Source organism: Dipodomys merriami, unplaced genomic scaffold (assembly GCF_024711535.1).
Source record: "Dipodomys merriami isolate MVZ:Mamm:240054 unplaced genomic scaffold, mDipMer1.0.p SCAF_3, whole genome shotgun sequence".
Taxonomy (NCBI): domain Eukaryota; kingdom Metazoa; phylum Chordata; class Mammalia; order Rodentia; family Heteromyidae; genus Dipodomys; species Dipodomys merriami.
Window position 1 is genome coordinate 81,121,679 of NW_027204492.1, and position 17,548 is coordinate 81,139,226.

A 17,548-nucleotide genomic window follows, 5' to 3' on the forward strand; every position below is an offset into this window, starting at 1 on the left:
ATAGCTGAGTTATGTCTGCTGCTGATACCAAGGCCTCATTGTGGAACCACAGCCACCACAGAGCCACTAATGCCATGAATGGAAATGACACTCTAACTTATGAGGAAGCTCACATAAGAGCGCAACCTCATCCTGCATTAGAGACATCCACAATGGGGAGTCATGGTGATTTGAGTATTCTAGCAGTGTTTACTGATACTTTCTTTTTGGAGAATCTTGTATGAAACCATACTTCAACATGTAAGTCCTTCATCTTTTATCATTTGCATCAAAGTGATTTTTTAGAATTAACTGACATAAACAGACATGTATTTGGTACAATTAGAAGTATATACATTAGAACATTAATGTAATTTATTGATAAAATATTTTCAAATATCCAGGCATTAGTCACTTATCATTCTAAATCTAGTTATTTGGGAAGAGGTCTGAGGATTGAATTTTCAGCCCTGGCACCCAACTAAGACTCAAGAATTTTGAACTACAAAAGTTCAGGGATCAACAAATGTTTCTGGGGGCAGCTTTTGACATTTAGGAAATCTTGCCACCTATTCTTTCTCACCATACACTCATCAAATAACATTCCTGGCATTCTTGTATACAGTATTTCTGATAGCAAAATCAATAGACTTTGCCAGAGAACCACGCAGACATCCAGAGAGCAAAGAAAGGTTTATTGCCAGGAAAGGGGGCCGGCAAGTCTCCTTCTCACAAGGGAGAAGTGAGAAGAAACACCAGCTATTGTCTGGGGTGACCTATATAACCTAGGGGGGTTAGGAGGGGCTAGAAGGGGCTAGGAGGTGGAGACACTAGTGTGGACCTGAGGCCCAGGGGCTTCATCATGGCAGACTAGAATTTATGGCTGCTGTCCAAATGATAGATAAGGGTCCTGAAACTGCCCAGACCTGAAGGTCATGCTAACTGACTATTGTTGCCTTATATGGTGGTAGCTGCCCCAGAGAAGTGCCATCCCCAGGTAAAGGGGATTGGAAGTTGATCATTTACTGCCTTTACTACATGGGCCTAGTGCTGCCTAGGAAGGGAGCATGTTAAGCTATGGAAAAGGGAAGGGGTGGACTAAGCTATTGGAAGGGACTCATTTCATTAACAATTTCTTACCACACCATCTTTTTATTTCATTGTACTGACAGAACCAGCATCATCATTTCTGGTTTTATATTGAATATTTTACTTAAGTTGGTGAAACTTGTTTTAAATTTCTTCCATGAATCTGTCCAACTGGAACTGGTACTGCTAAAAATAAAAGTTGGGTGAGTTTTTAGGTGGCCTGATAGAGAGCAAGAAGATCTTAAAACTCTATAGTCTGTGAGTATATCATAGGAAGATATGATAACAATTTAGAATGCAAACTCTGGGAATTCTGCATGTTAGACTATCATAGATAGATATAAGTGAGACAGCACTTTATTTTGCAGCAAACACTTTTAAACATCAACTAATATTTTCCAGATACTTTTATAAATGTTTGCTTTTAAAATTCATAATACCTCAATTTGCATGAAATTGGCCATTGTAAAGAAACAGACTCATTTCAGAGGATCATGAGTTCAATGCCTGCCTGTGAAGCATAGGAAAACCCACTCTCAAAAAAGAGGATTAAAATTGAAATAGGCTCTACTGCCAACACTAAGACAATTTTTGTCAATATGCCAAATCTTCAGTCATTATTATAATAGGTTAACAGCTAGGATTTTAGTATTGTTCACCTTTCCCCATAAAATCTTCTAAAGCATTTCCACAATGGAAAATCTTCTACACATATATTTGTATGAACATTTATATATCCATATAAATGCATGTGTGTATAAAGACATACATATATATGGACACACAGAGAAATCCTCAACATCTCAGACCATAAAGGAAATGCAAGTCAAAACAGAAGTGATCCAAGCAACTGTTGTTCACTCCTATAATCCTAGATGATTCAGGAGTTTGATATCTAAGTATCCAGGATGAAAGTCAGCCCAGATAGGAACATCTATGAACCTTTTTCTCCAAATATAGACCAAAGTGCTTAAAGTGAAGCTTTAGCACAAGTTGTACAAAACAAAACCCAGCACAGAGATTTCATTTAATTCCAGTTAGACTAGTCCTTATCAAGAACATAATAACAATAAATACTTCTAAGGAGGTGGGGAAGAAGGAATGCTTTAAATCTGTAGGGGTCAAAATAAGCTGTCATATGTATAAGGATATGTACATATTATATATATATGTGTGTGTTTGTGTGTGTGTGTGTGTGTGTGTACATAGACATACATAAATATATGCACACATACATACCCATATGACAGATTGTATATAATGAACCCTGTCAGGAGACTACCAGGCTTGCCTTGTGGTGGAGGCTAGAACTGAAAACTCTTTCCTAGCTTTCTCTCACATGGCTGCTCTCCCACGTTTTTCAGCTTCTTTGTTCTTCTCTTGTGGTTCTCAGTGTTCTTCTAGTTTGGCTCTTCTAAATGTAGTAGTCTCTCCTTTGTTTCCCAGACTCTTCTCCTTCAGCATCTGATGGAGAAATCTATTCCCCCACACTGAAGTCCTCTCCTCTTGCTCTGTTCCTGACATCACTAATCCATGTATGACATATTATTTACCTGTTGACAAACCTGTATGTCACTTGCCCCATGGCCCTCTCCTCCCATTTGTTCCTGAGGGCTGGGAGGAGTTGCCAACTTCCTTGCTGCATTCTGAGATGAAAGCACAGAGTCACTGCTCAGATACATGAGTTCAACCAGAGAATGCAGTGAAACCCTCCAGAACCTCATGGACTGTGACTGCCACCATCATGCAGGAAGTCAATATTCTGAGGGAATGGAGGAAGGGAAGTAGGAAAGAAAAGAGGAAGCAAGGAGGAAGGGAGGGAGAAAGGAAAGAACAGAGAGAATGACAATAAATCTGAATGTTGAAGCAAGAAAGACTATGCATGGCCTCATCTCTTAGGGGCTGAATGCATAGCCCTGGCCAGCCCATTTAGACAACTGACCTCTATTTCTGTCCTTTGGGGTTTCTTCAGCATGATCAATGTGGTTACCCTAATGTCCCAGCTTCCTTTACCACAGGCCTGGCCTCAGTGTGGCCATTATCTCCAGTGTTCTAGATCTCCTGGTACACAGACAAAAAAAAAAAACAAGCAGGCTTCAGATTGCTGAATATCTCAGAGCTTGGAGGACAGTGGTGTGAACCTTTCACAGTGGCCAGGTTGCCAGCCGTACCATTTCCACCCAGCCCCTTAGAATTGCTCAAGCAAAAGGACAGTATGCTCAAGACCACTTTCAACTTTTTGGAGAATTAGGTGACCTGAGTTTGGGGTCAGGCCTGGATTGCTCCTGTCTTGGTCCTGGGATCTCTTGACCTTAGGCAGGCCTTGTAGAGGCTTCATTTGCCATTTCCACCCTAGGTTTCTATGTTCAGGATCCTCACAATGTCCCTGTCCTGAATTCACCCTGTTCATTCTCACCACATCATCCATTTCATCCATGGTATACATCCTCCACAGGGTCCACCCTTGTGTATCTAACTGGACTTCCCCAGGCCCAATAAAGCACATTCTGCTCAGTCCATGCCCAACCTTCCCCAGCTCTTATTTTGTCCTACTTGTCTAAATTTTCAAACAAAGAAAAGTTTGACCTTAAAAAAACCTAAAAATTTGAACAAGTATCACCCTGAACTCCACCTTGACCCCTTCCTAATATTCACTGTCAGAGAACTTCTATACAGGCTTGGGGTTCAGATAAAAAAATCTCCCTAGGGGCTGGGAAGGGGGCTCAGTGGTAGAGCGCTTGCTTTGCATGCATGAGGCCCTGGGTTCAATTCCTCAGCACCACATATGCAGGGAAAAAAAAGCCGGAAGTGGTGCTGTGGCTCAAGTGGTAGGGTGCTAGCCTTGAGGTGAAGAGCTGAGGGGAAAGTGCCCAGGCCCAGAGTTCAGGCCCATGACTGGACCCAAAAAAAAATCTCCCTATTTGAGACAGTATTGGGGCTTGAACTCAAGGCCTGGAGCTTTTGTTTAGCCTTTTTGCATATTGCAGGTGCTCTGCAACTTGAGCTACTTCATTCCAAGAATTTTTCTGGTTAATTTGCTGGTTAAGAGAGTCACAAGAATGTGTGTGTGGATGCTTCCTTCAGACCTCAAGCCTCGGGTCACGGCCTCCTGCACAGTTACAATTAAAGATGCCAGCCACTGGTGCCCAGCAAAGGAAGGATATATGTCAGATTTTGTCTCTTTTTTGTGTGCTGGCATTTTGGCTTGAACTCAGGGCCTTGTACTCTCTATTCACTTTATCACTCAAGGCTGGCACTCTTCTGTCATTTGAAACACATTTCCATTTCCTCAGATCCCACTTTCAAAAAGCCTTGAAAGTTGTCCTGAGTGTATCTCATGAAGAGTTGGCCGCTTGTTTTAACCCGGAATCTGTGGCCTCCTCCTTACTCACAGGACATTGTGGACCATGTTGCTGGGTACACTGCACTGTGAGAAGCAGGGCCGCTTTACTATCACTGTTAGCCATGATCATCTCCAGCAGACAAAGGATAAAAAACAACCCAATCTACTTTCACTTTTGTACTTTTCCATGTTGGCTACCTTTATGTCAGTAAGACATTTGTGTTGTCTTCTTTTTACTAGAACTAAGGCTTGAACTCTACGCCTTAAATTTTTTGCCTTTCAATTTTTTCTTTTTGTAGTTTTTCCTTTTTGGTACCATTCCTGGAGTTTGAATTCAGAACCTGTCTCTGAGTTTTATTTTTCTCCAGGCTACCACTCTTCCACTTGAGCCAAATCTCCATTTCCAGTTTTTGCTGGTTAACTGAAGATACATATTTCATGGTGCAAGTATCATATTCCTGTTCAAGAGGAAAACTCTGAAGGACCCTAAGACTTCAATGAAGAATGAAGATACCTGGTTGTTGGCTCAGACACCTGGAGACAGCTGCATCAGATCACCAAATTCCTTAGTGGTAAGAAGCCACTAGGCCTTTCTCAAAAAGGTGGAGGGAGGAGAAAACAGGGGAGTTGGCATCAATGAATTAAAATTCTCAAAGGACAGCATAGGAATAACAATTTAGCAAGTTATGCATCAAGGATCTGTTACTCCTGCTTGTACTAGGCCTACAGGAAGAATGAGGGGAGGAAACCAGTTGATTATCTCCAGTCCCCAATGAAGACAGCCTTCTCAGGATGCTGAGTGACTGTGATCTAGGAAGGAGACCCAAAAGTTTATCTGCTTGATAAGTGGTCCTGCCAGACAGAGCCAAGCCAAGGAGTCCTGTTTCCCTTGGGAGAGGTTAGGTACACTGTCTCAGATGCCATCAACAGTATTCTCCCCTCTATGCCAAGCACTGATCTTTCACTATAATTTAAGATGGCAGGTCCAACCTGTCCCCCACCTCCTTCACTTTGTAGTAGAAGTCATTTAATCCTGGAAAATGGACATTGTAGAGATGATATGAGGCAAGGTATAATCCTAATCCTAGTTACTCAGGAGGCTGACATTTGAGGATATGAGTTTCTCAGCCAGCCTGAACAAGAAAGTCCATGAGTCTTATTTTCACTTAATCACCAAAGAGCCAAATGTGGATATGTGACTCAAGTAGTAGAGCTCTACCCTTGGAAACAGAAGCTCAGAAACAGTGTTCAAGCCCCAGAACTGGCACCAAAACAAATAAACAAACAAACTAAATAAACAAACAGGGATGGTCAGAATCTGAGTAGAATTGTGGTTAGTATTCACTTTGTTACTAGGGATGTGAAGCACTTCTTCATGTATTTATAGGCTAAATGTTTGTGAGTTAGACTGTACTTGTTTCCATTTTGACTGTGCTTAAGTGGCTCATCCTATCATTCTTTTGGTTAGGATTGTTTTATTGCTCACAACAGATTTTTCTCACTGGCAACAACTATATATAATCTCTACTGAACCACAATACCCTTCCCGAAATAAAGAAAAGGAGAGTTAGATAAGGGAATACTTACCTATGATTTTGAACCTCTAAAGTCTGTGCAATTACAAGGTTCTGGGTTGGTTTGTCTTAAAATTGTGTTCTTCTGTGGTATTGGATTTGCTTTTGTTTTCAAATGGGCAGAACGATCTGTAGAAACACAAAGAAAATGGTAAGTAAAGGAACCTCAACTCAAAATAAAAACTCACTCAAAATAAAAAGGCAATAGAGCAGTCAATGAAAGACTTGAGAATAGTTCTCAAAATGTTTTAAAAACACTGCTGGTAAATAAGTTGAATGAGAAGATTGAAAGCCTGCACGTGGCTATGCAAGAGCATGATGAGGCTATTTAAAGATTAATAGAGGAATTCATGGAATCCACAAACAGAAAGCTGAATGAATTCCAAGAAAAGGAAAGGGAATCCAAAGACAACACAGTCACTCAGCAAAAGGATATGAGAGAAGGCACTGAAACACAAATCTTCCATACATGACCTAAAATAAAGCTTTAATAAATAGATTGAAGCAATCAAAAATGGCCAGTTAGATGTCAGGAAAATAAAAAAGAGAGAGTCATGACAACAGATTCAATAACACAGAAGTTAGAATCTCTGGAATAGAACATTCTGTAGATTTTCTAAAGAAACAAAACTTTAAAAATCTGAAAGGAAATTAAAGCAGAGTTAAGGAAGTGGTAAGACCTACCATGATCTGGGATTAGGAGGATTAACATCACAAAAATGGCAATGTTGCCAAAAGACATTTACAAATACAATGCAAAAATCCATCAATATCTCAACATCATTATTTAATTAACTAGAGGAAGCAATCCAAAAATTCATATGGAAAAATAAAATCAATCCTTAAGCCAGGAAGAAAACCAGAAGTGGAAGTGGTGCTGGGACTGAAGAGGTAGAGCACTAGCCTTGAGCTGAAGAGCTGAGGGACAGTGCCCAGGCCCAGAGTTCAGGCCCCATGATCGACTAAAAAAAAATCCTTAGCAGGAAGAACTGCTGGAGGAATATCAATACCAAAGTTCAAACTCTATTACAAAGCCATATTTATATTAAAAAAACAGCTTGGTACTGGCACATGAACAGCCCCAAGGAACAGTGGAATAGAATTGAAGACCAGTAAATGAACCCACAGTCCTATGGCCACATAATCTTTGATAAAGGAGCAAAAACCACAGAATGGAAGAAAGACAGCCTCTTCAACAAATGGTGCTGTTAGAATTAGTGATACAAGTGCAGAAAATAGAAGTTAGATTCTTTTTTTATTGTGAAAATACTGTACAGAGGGGTTACAATTACATGGGCAAGGTAATGAGTACAATTCTTATCAAGCATTGGTGCCTCCTCCCTTGTTTCCCCTTCCCATCCCTTCCCATTCCCCCCACCCCCGCACCCCTCCAGGACAAAGTTGTAAAGTTCATTTTTCGACATAACAACTTGTACATCTCATTGTTGCAATGGGCCCACCTGTATCCCCATCTAAATGATTTGTTTTTTTTCCCTTCCCCGCCACAAATTATACCAACATCAAATACAATGAAAGCAGGGTTTATACCATGGGGGAGGGACATACAAAGCAACAAAGAAATTATCTTATAAATATCTTAGAAACAATCGCAAGAAAGAAAAAACATTTGAATACTTATCTTGCGGTTCATTTCACCTAACATCAACTTATCTGACCTTTTCTGCTTGTCTCAGACATATAATAGTTATTGCAAATAAGGGAAACCATGGGACCTATGTTTCTTTGGACCTGGAGATTCTTATATATCACCCTGCATCCGAATCAATTCCAAATTGATCAAAGTCCTTAGTGGAAGGCTAGATAAAGTGAAAATATTACAAGAAGGGGTAGGAGCAACACTAGGGCTCCTTGGCACAGGTAGTAATTTCCTAAGGAAAGATCCAGAAACACACAAAAATCAAAGAACGGTTGGATAAATGAGATTGCATTAAACTGAAGGGTTTCTTCATGGCAAAGGACATAGCTAGCAAATAGAAAGGCCACAGATTGGGAGAAGTTTTCTACCAATAAATCAGACATTGGCCTTATATCTAAAGCTCCAAAATTTAAATCCCTCAAAAACAAATCCTCAAAGAAACAACAACCCATTAATAAGTGGGCTAAAGGCTTAAAGAGAAATTTCTCTGAACAAGAAATAAGAATGGTCTATAAACACATGAAGAGATATTCAACATCTCTGGCCATAACAGAAATGCTAATCCAAACAATATTGAAATTCTACCTCACTCCAGTTAGAATGGCCATTATCAAGAAAACTAAGAACTGATGCTGGAGGGAATATGGCCAAAAGACAATGCTACTACACAGCTGGTGGGAAAGTAAACTTGTTCAAACAATCTGCAAAGAACTATGGAGTTTCCTCTAAGAATAAACCTAGAGCTCCCTTATGACCCAGCAATCCCACTCCTGGGCATTTACCCAAATGACCCCAAACAAGGCCACAGCAAACTGATTAGCATAACCATGTTCATGGCAGCATTATTTACCATAGCTAATATATGGAATCAACCCAGATGCCTCTCAGTAGATGAATGGATCAAGAAAATATGGTATGTATGTATGTATGTGTGTGTATGTATATATATATATATATATATATATATATATATATATATATATACACAATGGAATTCTATGCTTCCATCAAAAAGAAAGACATTGCCCATTGTAAGGAAATGGAAAAAACATAAAAAAATCATACTAAGTGAAGAAAGCCAGACCCAAAGAAACATAAGCTGCATGGTTTCCCTAATTTGTAAAAACTAGAATGTGTCTAAGATATTCTTAGCAGAAGATCACAATCAGATTGCATTAAACTGAAATAAGGCAATGGATTAACTTGTAAAAACAAATGTGAAGAAAAATATAACAGACCCAGAGAAGCATAGGTTGCATGGTTTCTAGCATTAGTTAAACTAGAATGTGCCTACAAATATAAAAGTGAACACATTTGTTGGTAAAAGACAAAAAAAAAAACACTTGGTGATCATAAAGTATACAGGACTCTAGACACAATGAAACCAATGGAGGATATTCTTAGGAGAAAAACAAAAGGCTCAATAGCTATGTGCATATGATCATATACAATGCTGTTTATCAAAATGAACACCAAGAAATTGAAGCAAGGAGTTGTTCTATATTTTGGTTTTCTCTTTGTTTTTTTCTCCTTTGTCATTTTTTGGTTTTCTGTAACTTCTGTCTTGTATGTAAATTTATCTGTTTGGGGGAGGTTTAAAGCAGCACAGAAATAAAGGGAAAAGGGTGAACAAATGCAGTAGTGATTCTCACTAGACACTATGTAGAAAATGAAGTATAAAAGTTGTGTGGTTAGTTGGAAGGGGAAAAAAACTGGGAGGAAGTGAGGGAATAGGTGACACTATTCTAAAAGAAATATAACTCACTACCTGAATTTTGTAACTGTAACTCCTCTGTATATCACCTTTTCAATAACAGTAAAATAAAAAAAAATGTCCTGGTTGCTAGCAGCATCTACTTCAAGTCCTGGCTCCTGCAACACATCCTCATCAGCCTAGACATGAACATGGTTAACTCCAAGGTGTTCCAGAAAATCCTGGATTTCATGTATACAGGCAAGCTTGGGCGTAGTGTCCAGACTAACAATCCCAACTTCAGCACTGTCCTTACTGCTACCAGCTACTGCCAGCTGCCTGCATTCACAGCCCTCCACCATACCATACTCCAGAGAACCAGACAGTGCTTTGGCCATGGACAAATAGGGGCTGCTAGTATGGTTTGTCCATCTTGCAGCCAAAGACTTTCCACAGCCACTGGTAACCAGGCTTCCTATCTATAGCTCTTGGATGGACATAAGGGGCACCATTCCTCTCAGGATCTCCCTCAGCCCAAAGATAGATGATGAGCTTTTTCTGGGTAGCTCTGCCCAAGGGTGCACACACAGCCTGCGTCCGGGGCTCTGTTCAGCCAGTGGGAGAATGGGCTCGCTTAGTTGTGGCATTAGCACCAATGGAAGTAGCAGGGGCTATGGACAATAGCTGGACCTAGACCTGTCCAAAAAGAGCAGCCCCCGACCACTGATGACAGAGCGCAGCTGAATAAAAGCTCACACAATTTACCCCTGTGGGTCTCCATCCCACCTGTTCCCAACAGTACCTCTTAGGCCTAGCTTGGGGCACCCCTATTGAGTCCATGGATCTGGAAAATACTGAAGACAACAGCCTGAGCCTGCTTGAGGTGGACAGCCTCTGAAGAGTCTCTTGAAAGAAGGAACAAAGCACGGAGCTTGTTTCTGCCTCCTGCTCTTTGAGCAGAGAAAAATAGGAACCAACGGCTCCTGCCCAGGTGAAGAGAGTGAAGGAGACACAGATCCCAATGCATTCTGACCACAGTGTTAGTGTTGGTGGCCCCAGTGAGCCTTATTGAAAACCCCCACACCCCTGCAAGGAGGGCAGGAGAATACGGAGGGGAGTCAGGACAGTGGGCAGAGCTGGAGTGAGGGTGGCAGTGGCCACCCTCATATGGAGATATCCTTTATGTGTGCTTGCCCTGTGCCAAGGGCTTTCCTGCCTGTGAGCAGCTCACTGCTCATATGGAGATGCACACAGAGGAGGAGCTGTTCATCAAGGAGGAGGAGGCACGTGAGATGGGCAGCAGGGCTGCTGAGGAGGAGGCTGAGGATCTTGATGCCTCACACAGCCTATGCAGCAGACACCCAGTCATTTACATTCTCAGTCTGTGAGAAGAATACAAGGACCTGGCCACCCTGAGGCAGCAGGAGAAGACACTCTGGCTCATGAGGCACTTCCTCTGCAATATCAACAACAAGATGTTCACCCAGCAAACCACTATGTCACACCCCCATGTGGAGCCTTTTTCCTGTGATGAGTGTGGCATGCTGTTCACCCGCCAGCACCGCCTCACCTAGCATATATGCAATTGCATTCAGGCAAGAATCCCTATGAGTGCCAGGGGCAAGTTCACCCAGCAATCAAACTTCATCAGACACCTGCACACATCCCCTCCTAGAAGACAAAGACCCTCAGAGGGGTGCCCTCTGCAGACCTGCCACGTAGGAGCCCAGCAAAGGAGAAGCCAGGATATAGGGGTGGCCTCCAGAGACCTGACTTGTGGGAACCTAGCACAGGGGAAGCAGGTAGGCATGGGGGGGTGAGCCTCAGGTCCAATGGGCATATCCCAACAGCTCCTTTGCCACAGATAGCCCATGCCCAGAGATTTAATCAACAGTATGTACCAAGGGAGAGAAGCCTGCAGGCCCAGCCCCATGTGTGGTGCTGGTGGTGACCTTTCCACCTCCCTGTCTTACACCTCACTCCAGCCCTGGTGGTGGGGGAGACTGCAAGGAACAGGTACAAACACAACACTTGGGTCTCTCTGAGACCTGGTCCCTTTCCTTTAGGTTGGGATAGAGAAGGGGAAGAGGGAATCTCCTTCATGCTATTGAGATCCCCCACCCAGCAGGGACCAGGACTGTGTGCTTGAGTCTGTGAATGACCCTGGCTCCAGGGAGCAGATGCTTGGGGGCAGCTCCCTCCCTCCCTCCTTTAGCCAGGGTGACATTGCTCTCTGGCAGGGGATAGTCAGGGAGGCACCTGGCCAAACTCTGGGCCTGTGTTGCTGTTAATCCTACTGATCTGTTCTTCCTCCACCTGTTTTGTGAATTGTGAATTCTTTTTAAACCAAAACAAGCCATCCTTAATTTTCCTTTTACCCCTTTGGGGCTGAGCCCGGGTCTGCAGACTGAATGTAACTGGAGCAAGTGCCCCTGTCCCCCTTTTCCTTAAAATTTGATGTTTTGGAACCCAACAATGAGCCCATTTCTCCAGGTCCCAGAAGCCCCCTTGCCCAAATTCTTCCCTTGTCCTGAGTCCTGCCTGGGCTGCCTCAGGAAAACATGTTTCCTATAGTTTTCAAGAAATATTCTTTGTCTAGAGGTTCTTGTTTTATCATTTTTAATTGAGAGCCCCCTTCCCCATGTCACATCTATGGAAGCATTGCAACTGGAAGGTTTTGGAAGGAGGGGGTGGAAAGAGGCTAGACTTGCTACCAATGCCATTGGTACTTGCATTTTTTTGCTTCTGTGTGTGAGAATGAGTGTGATATGCACTGTGCCTGTGCACAGATGCTTCCCTTTCCTTTCTCACTGAACAAGGAGGAGAGACTTCTGACCACTTGCTAACTCTTGAATTGATAACAACAGTATGGTATGGTGGTGCTGGAAGTTGAGGGATGAGAACTGGTTGCTTTTTTTATCTGGAGGAAGAAGCTGGGCTCAGATCAGCCCAGTCATGTTGGGATCCAGAGGCCTGGGCCCCAAGTTCTTAACTGCTACTGACTATGCTTGAGTGTGAGCTAGGTGTTGGGCACTGAAGTAACAGGATCCACAAAGAGAGACCAGCTCTTAACATCTACTGCCAGGTCTGCAATAAAGTGGAAGGGAGCCCCCCCCATCCTATCTCTACAGAGCTGGAGAGGGCTAAAGCTCCTCCTGGCTCATGTAGACTGAGCAGGAACCAATCACAAGACTAGGGAAGGGAACAGAACCTTTGAACACTCCTGGCCACTCTAGTGAGGATTGGTCATGCCCACAGGCTCAGCCTTGTCTGGGTCCAATGAGTTCTCCCATACCATAGGTTTCTCAGATATTTCCATGGGTCCTAGTCAGGAACTAGGCCAGACCAAGGTTGCATGCTTGCTTCCATTCTATTGGTCAACTGAGCCAGCAACCTTTTATCTTCAGTTTGCTTCATACTTTTTTTCTTGTTTCCTTACAATTTTAAGTTCAGACCAAACAATTCCAAATTTATTCCCAATCCAACCCCTTCAGAGACCCTCCAAGTGAAAACAGAGCCAAGTTCAGGGACCTGGGTGCTGAGGGCATCTTCTGAAAATAATGGAGTAATGTCAAAGAAGAGCTCTTATCAGAGTCTTCCATGTGGAACCCCTATCCCTGAGATGGCTCTCTTCCCTGTCTGATAGGAGATGGAAGCCTGTACCCTTGATTTTAGCTCAAGGAAATTGAGAACTTGAGAAAATTCCAGAGGTCCAACCCCCGCCCTATTAGCACTAAAACCCAAGTGGCACCTGTGGCCTCCACCCCATAGGCTTCTGCATCTGTGAGGTGACTGGAAATTAGGTGATCCCTCTACAAAACTCAGGGACTGGGAGCACAGCTCCCTCACTCAATATCTGTGTTACATAGTATTGTACCCACTCAGAACCATATCAAACCTCTTTTGTATTTTAAAAAGAAAACACAACTCATGCTTCTGATTTTTTTGTCACTCATAGGGCTTGGAGCCTGGGCACTGTGCCTAAATTCTTTTTCTCAAGGCTGGCATTCTACCACTTGAGCGACAGCACCACTTCCAGTTTTCTGGTGATTAATTGGGGACTTTCTCAGGGACATTCCTGCCTGGGCTGGCTTTGAACCATGATCCTCAGTCCTCAGCCTCCTCAGTAGCTAGGATTAGAAACATGAGACAGCACTGCCCAGCTACTTCCCTATTTAATATGATACCAGTAGTTGAGATGGAGTGGGATTAATACAATACTTGGTTTTGTTTACTTTTCCATTGAATCCATGTCAGTGTATGCTTGCAACTCTGTGTGTGTGTGTGTGTGTGTGTGTGTGTGTGTGTGTGTGTGCATGCATGCGTGCGCACGCGCATGTGTTTAAGTAGTAAGAGTCTCACAAAGAAATTAGGCTGTGGGAGGTAAAGACAGCTTACAGTTTTGTGCTTTAGTCACTTGATTCCTGAATGTTTCAGAGAAACAGGAAACAGATCTCACTTAGGAATGATTGTTTTTAAATGGGTAGGGAACTCATAACTCAAACACACAAAACCTATTTTTTTTTTGGGTCCAGTCGTGGGGCCTGAACTCTGGGCCTGGGTGCTGTCCCTCAGCTCTTCAGCTCAAGGCTAGCGCTCTACCACTTGAGCTACAGCGCCACTTCTGGCTTTTTTTTCTTTTTGCTTATGTGGTGCTGAGGAATCGAACCCAGGGCCTCAGGCATGCAAGGCAAGCGCTCTACCACTGAGCCACCTTCCCAGCCCCAAAACCTATTTTTTTTTTAAACAAAGTACGTTTTGAATGAGTATAAAACCTCAGTGGGCTCAGAAACAAAAAGACACTAATATATTTATCTCATTGTTTACATAAACTTTTACAGTTTCCAATCTCAGCAGCTGTTAGGCAAATCCCAAGGAATCTTCAGCTTTGCTGCAGGTCCTGGGTCGGCCCTGGATCAGCTCATGGGCAAACATAGGGCTGGGAAGAGGTTGGAAACCTCCCTGGACTCATTAGGGCCCTCATCACCAATCCCAAGGACTCTCCAAGCCTAGATGGCACATAATACCTTGGGTCTGTGCTCCCCAGGCCTCAGGCCTTCTGGGTGGACCTTAGTGGTCTTGCCAGCTGGTGCCCGCGTCTGGGCTTCATCCCCAAGGGAAAGGTGAACTCCTTCTGCTGCTCTGCTCCTGAACCTTGGGGGTTGGGTTGATGTGAGAGTCTCATTGAAGCCAAATGCGGGGATAATTTGCACAACTCAGTTGATTCCAGTGGTTTAGTGAAGGGTAGAAAGGACCTGATCCTTACCAATACAGACAATGCAAACACTCTCAACAGTGTTGTCCTTGTATCAATATGTTTGTGCAGTGATGAATACATTTATTTCTCAGATTCGGGACAAGGAGGTAGTAGCAAGGTGGGCCCTGCTACTGTCTTCTCCGTCAGGTTCCAGACACTGAAAAGCCTCCTCCAAGATTAAGAAGAAAACGAAAAAGGAAAGAAGAATAAAAGGTGAACCTTTAAGCAAATGGGAATCTCAGAGTCTTGCAGAATAGCCATACACCTCAACCTATGAAGCCAACAATCTAAACCCAAATTGACTTTCCCAATCTCATGTAGCCAGGGGGATTTCTGGTCTATTGCCACTTGAGGGCACTGGCCCACATGCCCACTGTCCCCTTGCTGAACTTATTTACTGAACCCCAGGTACCTTTGCAAGCGTGCAAGCAAGCTAGGCTGCTGGCAGGTGCTGCCCTCCTGTACCTATCCTGAGTGTGCAGAGGCCTGGATATCCAAGAGGGCAGAGTTCAGGAGAGCAAGTGCTGCATCCCACCACCAGGCTTGAGTCACGAAAGCTGGCCAGGCTGAGAGGAGCAGATGGGGTGCTTAGCACTATTGTGCCCCTCTAAGGGGACTAAGGTCCTCTGATTACCCAGTCACACTGGGCTCCATATTAACTGAACCTGTAAAGTTGATGCCAGGAATGAGGGAATGGCAAAGGACCTGACCAGAGTTCCAGTCTGAAGTTCCAAATGGGATTGGTGGGGGCAGTGGGAATTGAAGCTGCCTGGAACCCCTTCCGAGGATGCGCTCAGCTTCAATTCACCCAATTTAATTTTCTACAGTAGCCCACTTCAATTTTCCCTTCCCCTTCCTCCCCTCACTATTTGTTGCTGTGATCCACTGACCTCAAAATGCTTCATAGCAGATGACGTTGTCCCATTTGTTAGGAAATGGAAAGACTTGGAAAAATTATATGAAGTGAAGTAAGCCAGGCCCAAAGAAACCTTGGTCCCATGGTTTCCCTTATTTGCAATAACTGGTATATGTCTAGGACAAGCAAAGCTATGTACATATGACCATATAAGATGTTGCTAATTGAAATGAAACCCAAGATAGGGACACAAGAGGTTTTATCTTTGTTGCTGTTGTTTTGTATTGTACTTATAATATACTATGTGATCTTTTTGTTTCTTTTGTGTGTTCTTTACCCATGGTAAAATCCTTATTTTCATTGTATTTGATGTCAGTGCCCTGTATCTTGTATATACATTTTGTTCCAATTTTGGGAGGGGAAGGGAAATAATAACATGCTGAACCAAGGATACAGATTGACCCATTCTAACCATGAGATATACAAGACAGACACTATTTTGAAAATGAACTTTACAACTTGTGGGGGGAGGATTGAGGTGTTGGGAAGGTTGGGAGAGAAGGGATGGTAGAGTAAAAACTCAGGAGGCTGAGATCTGAGGATCGCGGTTCAAAGCCAGCCCGGGCAGGAGAGACCGTGAGACTCCTATCTCCAATAAACCACCAGAAAACCGGAAGTGGCGTTGTAGCTCAAGTGGTAGAGTGCTCGCCTTGAGCTGAAGAGCTGAGGGACAGCGCCCAGGCCCAGAATTCAAGCCCAGCGACCGACCAAAAAAAAAAAAAAAAAAAAAAAACAAAGGAGAGGTTAACAATGCTCGATAGGACATGTACTCATTACCTTACTCATGTAACTGTAACCTCTATGTACAGTATCTTTAGAATAAAAATATATATTAAAAAAAGAATAACAGATACTCTGCTGGACTCAACACCTAATACTACACAAGGAGTAGTGGTGGACTGTTCCATTGAAGAAGCCATGTTTGAGGCAAAAGGGCCCGGCTAAAGGTCATGTAATCAAAGTACTCCTGGCTCCACCTTGAATTTTCTTTCTTGTTGCTGATACCTTTATGAAAGCAACCCAAACTTCTTGATGAAATCAGAAGACATTATCTATGAAGGCTACAAAGAAAGTGTGACAATTGATTTCTTGATAAAATTGGATGTTCAAAATCTTTAAGCAAGATAAACTTGAACGAGGCAAAATATTTTAGCCATGGGAAATAAGAGTGTTTCGTGCCTATATCAAGTGTATTTAACTTATTGTATATGTATATGTATGTGTTTTGACTGAAATGTGAACATCTTTATCATTGCTATTTGACATATTATTAGCATACTTCCACCATTTATAAAATTTACACGTCAGCCTTTTACCACAGGAATAGCAATATATTGTTGTGCATGAAGTACATTTTCCTAATATCAGTGTTATATTTCAGAGTGAAATATGGTTAAGGAAAGGAAATGTAACCACACAAGGCAGAAACATCTTGGAGCCCCTTACCAACAAACCAGAGCTGAGGCGGTGAGTATCTTAGCATTGCAGGTCTTGGGTTACAGGAACATCATTCTTTCTGATGGAAGCATAGAATTCCATTGTATATATAAACCACATTTTCTTGATCCATTCATCTACTGAAGGGCATCTGGGTTGGTTCCATATCTTAGCTATGGTAAATAATGCTGCGATAAACATAGTTGTGCTGGTAGCTTTAGTATGGTCTTGTTTGTGATTGTTAGGGAAAAATGCCAAAAAGTGGGATTGCTGGGTCATAGGGGAGCTCTATGCAGAAGGTTCCCTTTTGGGCACATCCCCTCCAGCATCTGTTGTTATTAGATTTCTTAATTATAGCCATTCTAACTGGGGTGAGATGGAATCTCAATATTGCTTTGATTTGCATTTCTTTTATGGGTAGAGAAGTTGAACATTTCTTTGTGTCTATTGGCCATTCTTATTTCTTCTTCAGAGAAGTCTCTTTAAGTCTTCAGCCCACTTATTAATCAGGTGTTTGTTTCTTTGAGGATTTGTTGCTGGGAATTTAATTTTTGAGTTCTAAGTATATTTTAGATATGAGGTCCTTGTCTATTTTATGGCTAG

General features: G+C 42.7%; 1 long non-coding RNA gene and 1 pseudogene across 1 annotated transcript in view; one reads left to right on the forward strand and one right to left on the reverse strand.

The window, feature by feature from the left end:
• Positions 1 to 2,373: 2,373 nt before the first annotated feature.
• LOC138840307 (uncharacterized) overlaps positions 2,374 to 17,548 on the reverse strand; it is a 50,570-nt gene continuing 35,395 nt past the window's right edge. The window contains exons 5-7 of the long non-coding RNA XR_011376061.1: positions 5,999 to 6,114; positions 3,011 to 3,129; positions 2,374 to 2,830 (exon numbers count right to left, since the gene is read on the reverse strand). This is a non-coding gene — a long non-coding RNA (uncharacterized lncRNA). The remainder of the gene's footprint in view (positions 2,831 to 3,010; positions 3,130 to 5,998; positions 6,115 to 17,548) is intronic.
• LOC138839262 (hypermethylated in cancer 2 protein-like) lies at positions 7,057 to 16,453 on the forward strand (annotated as a pseudogene).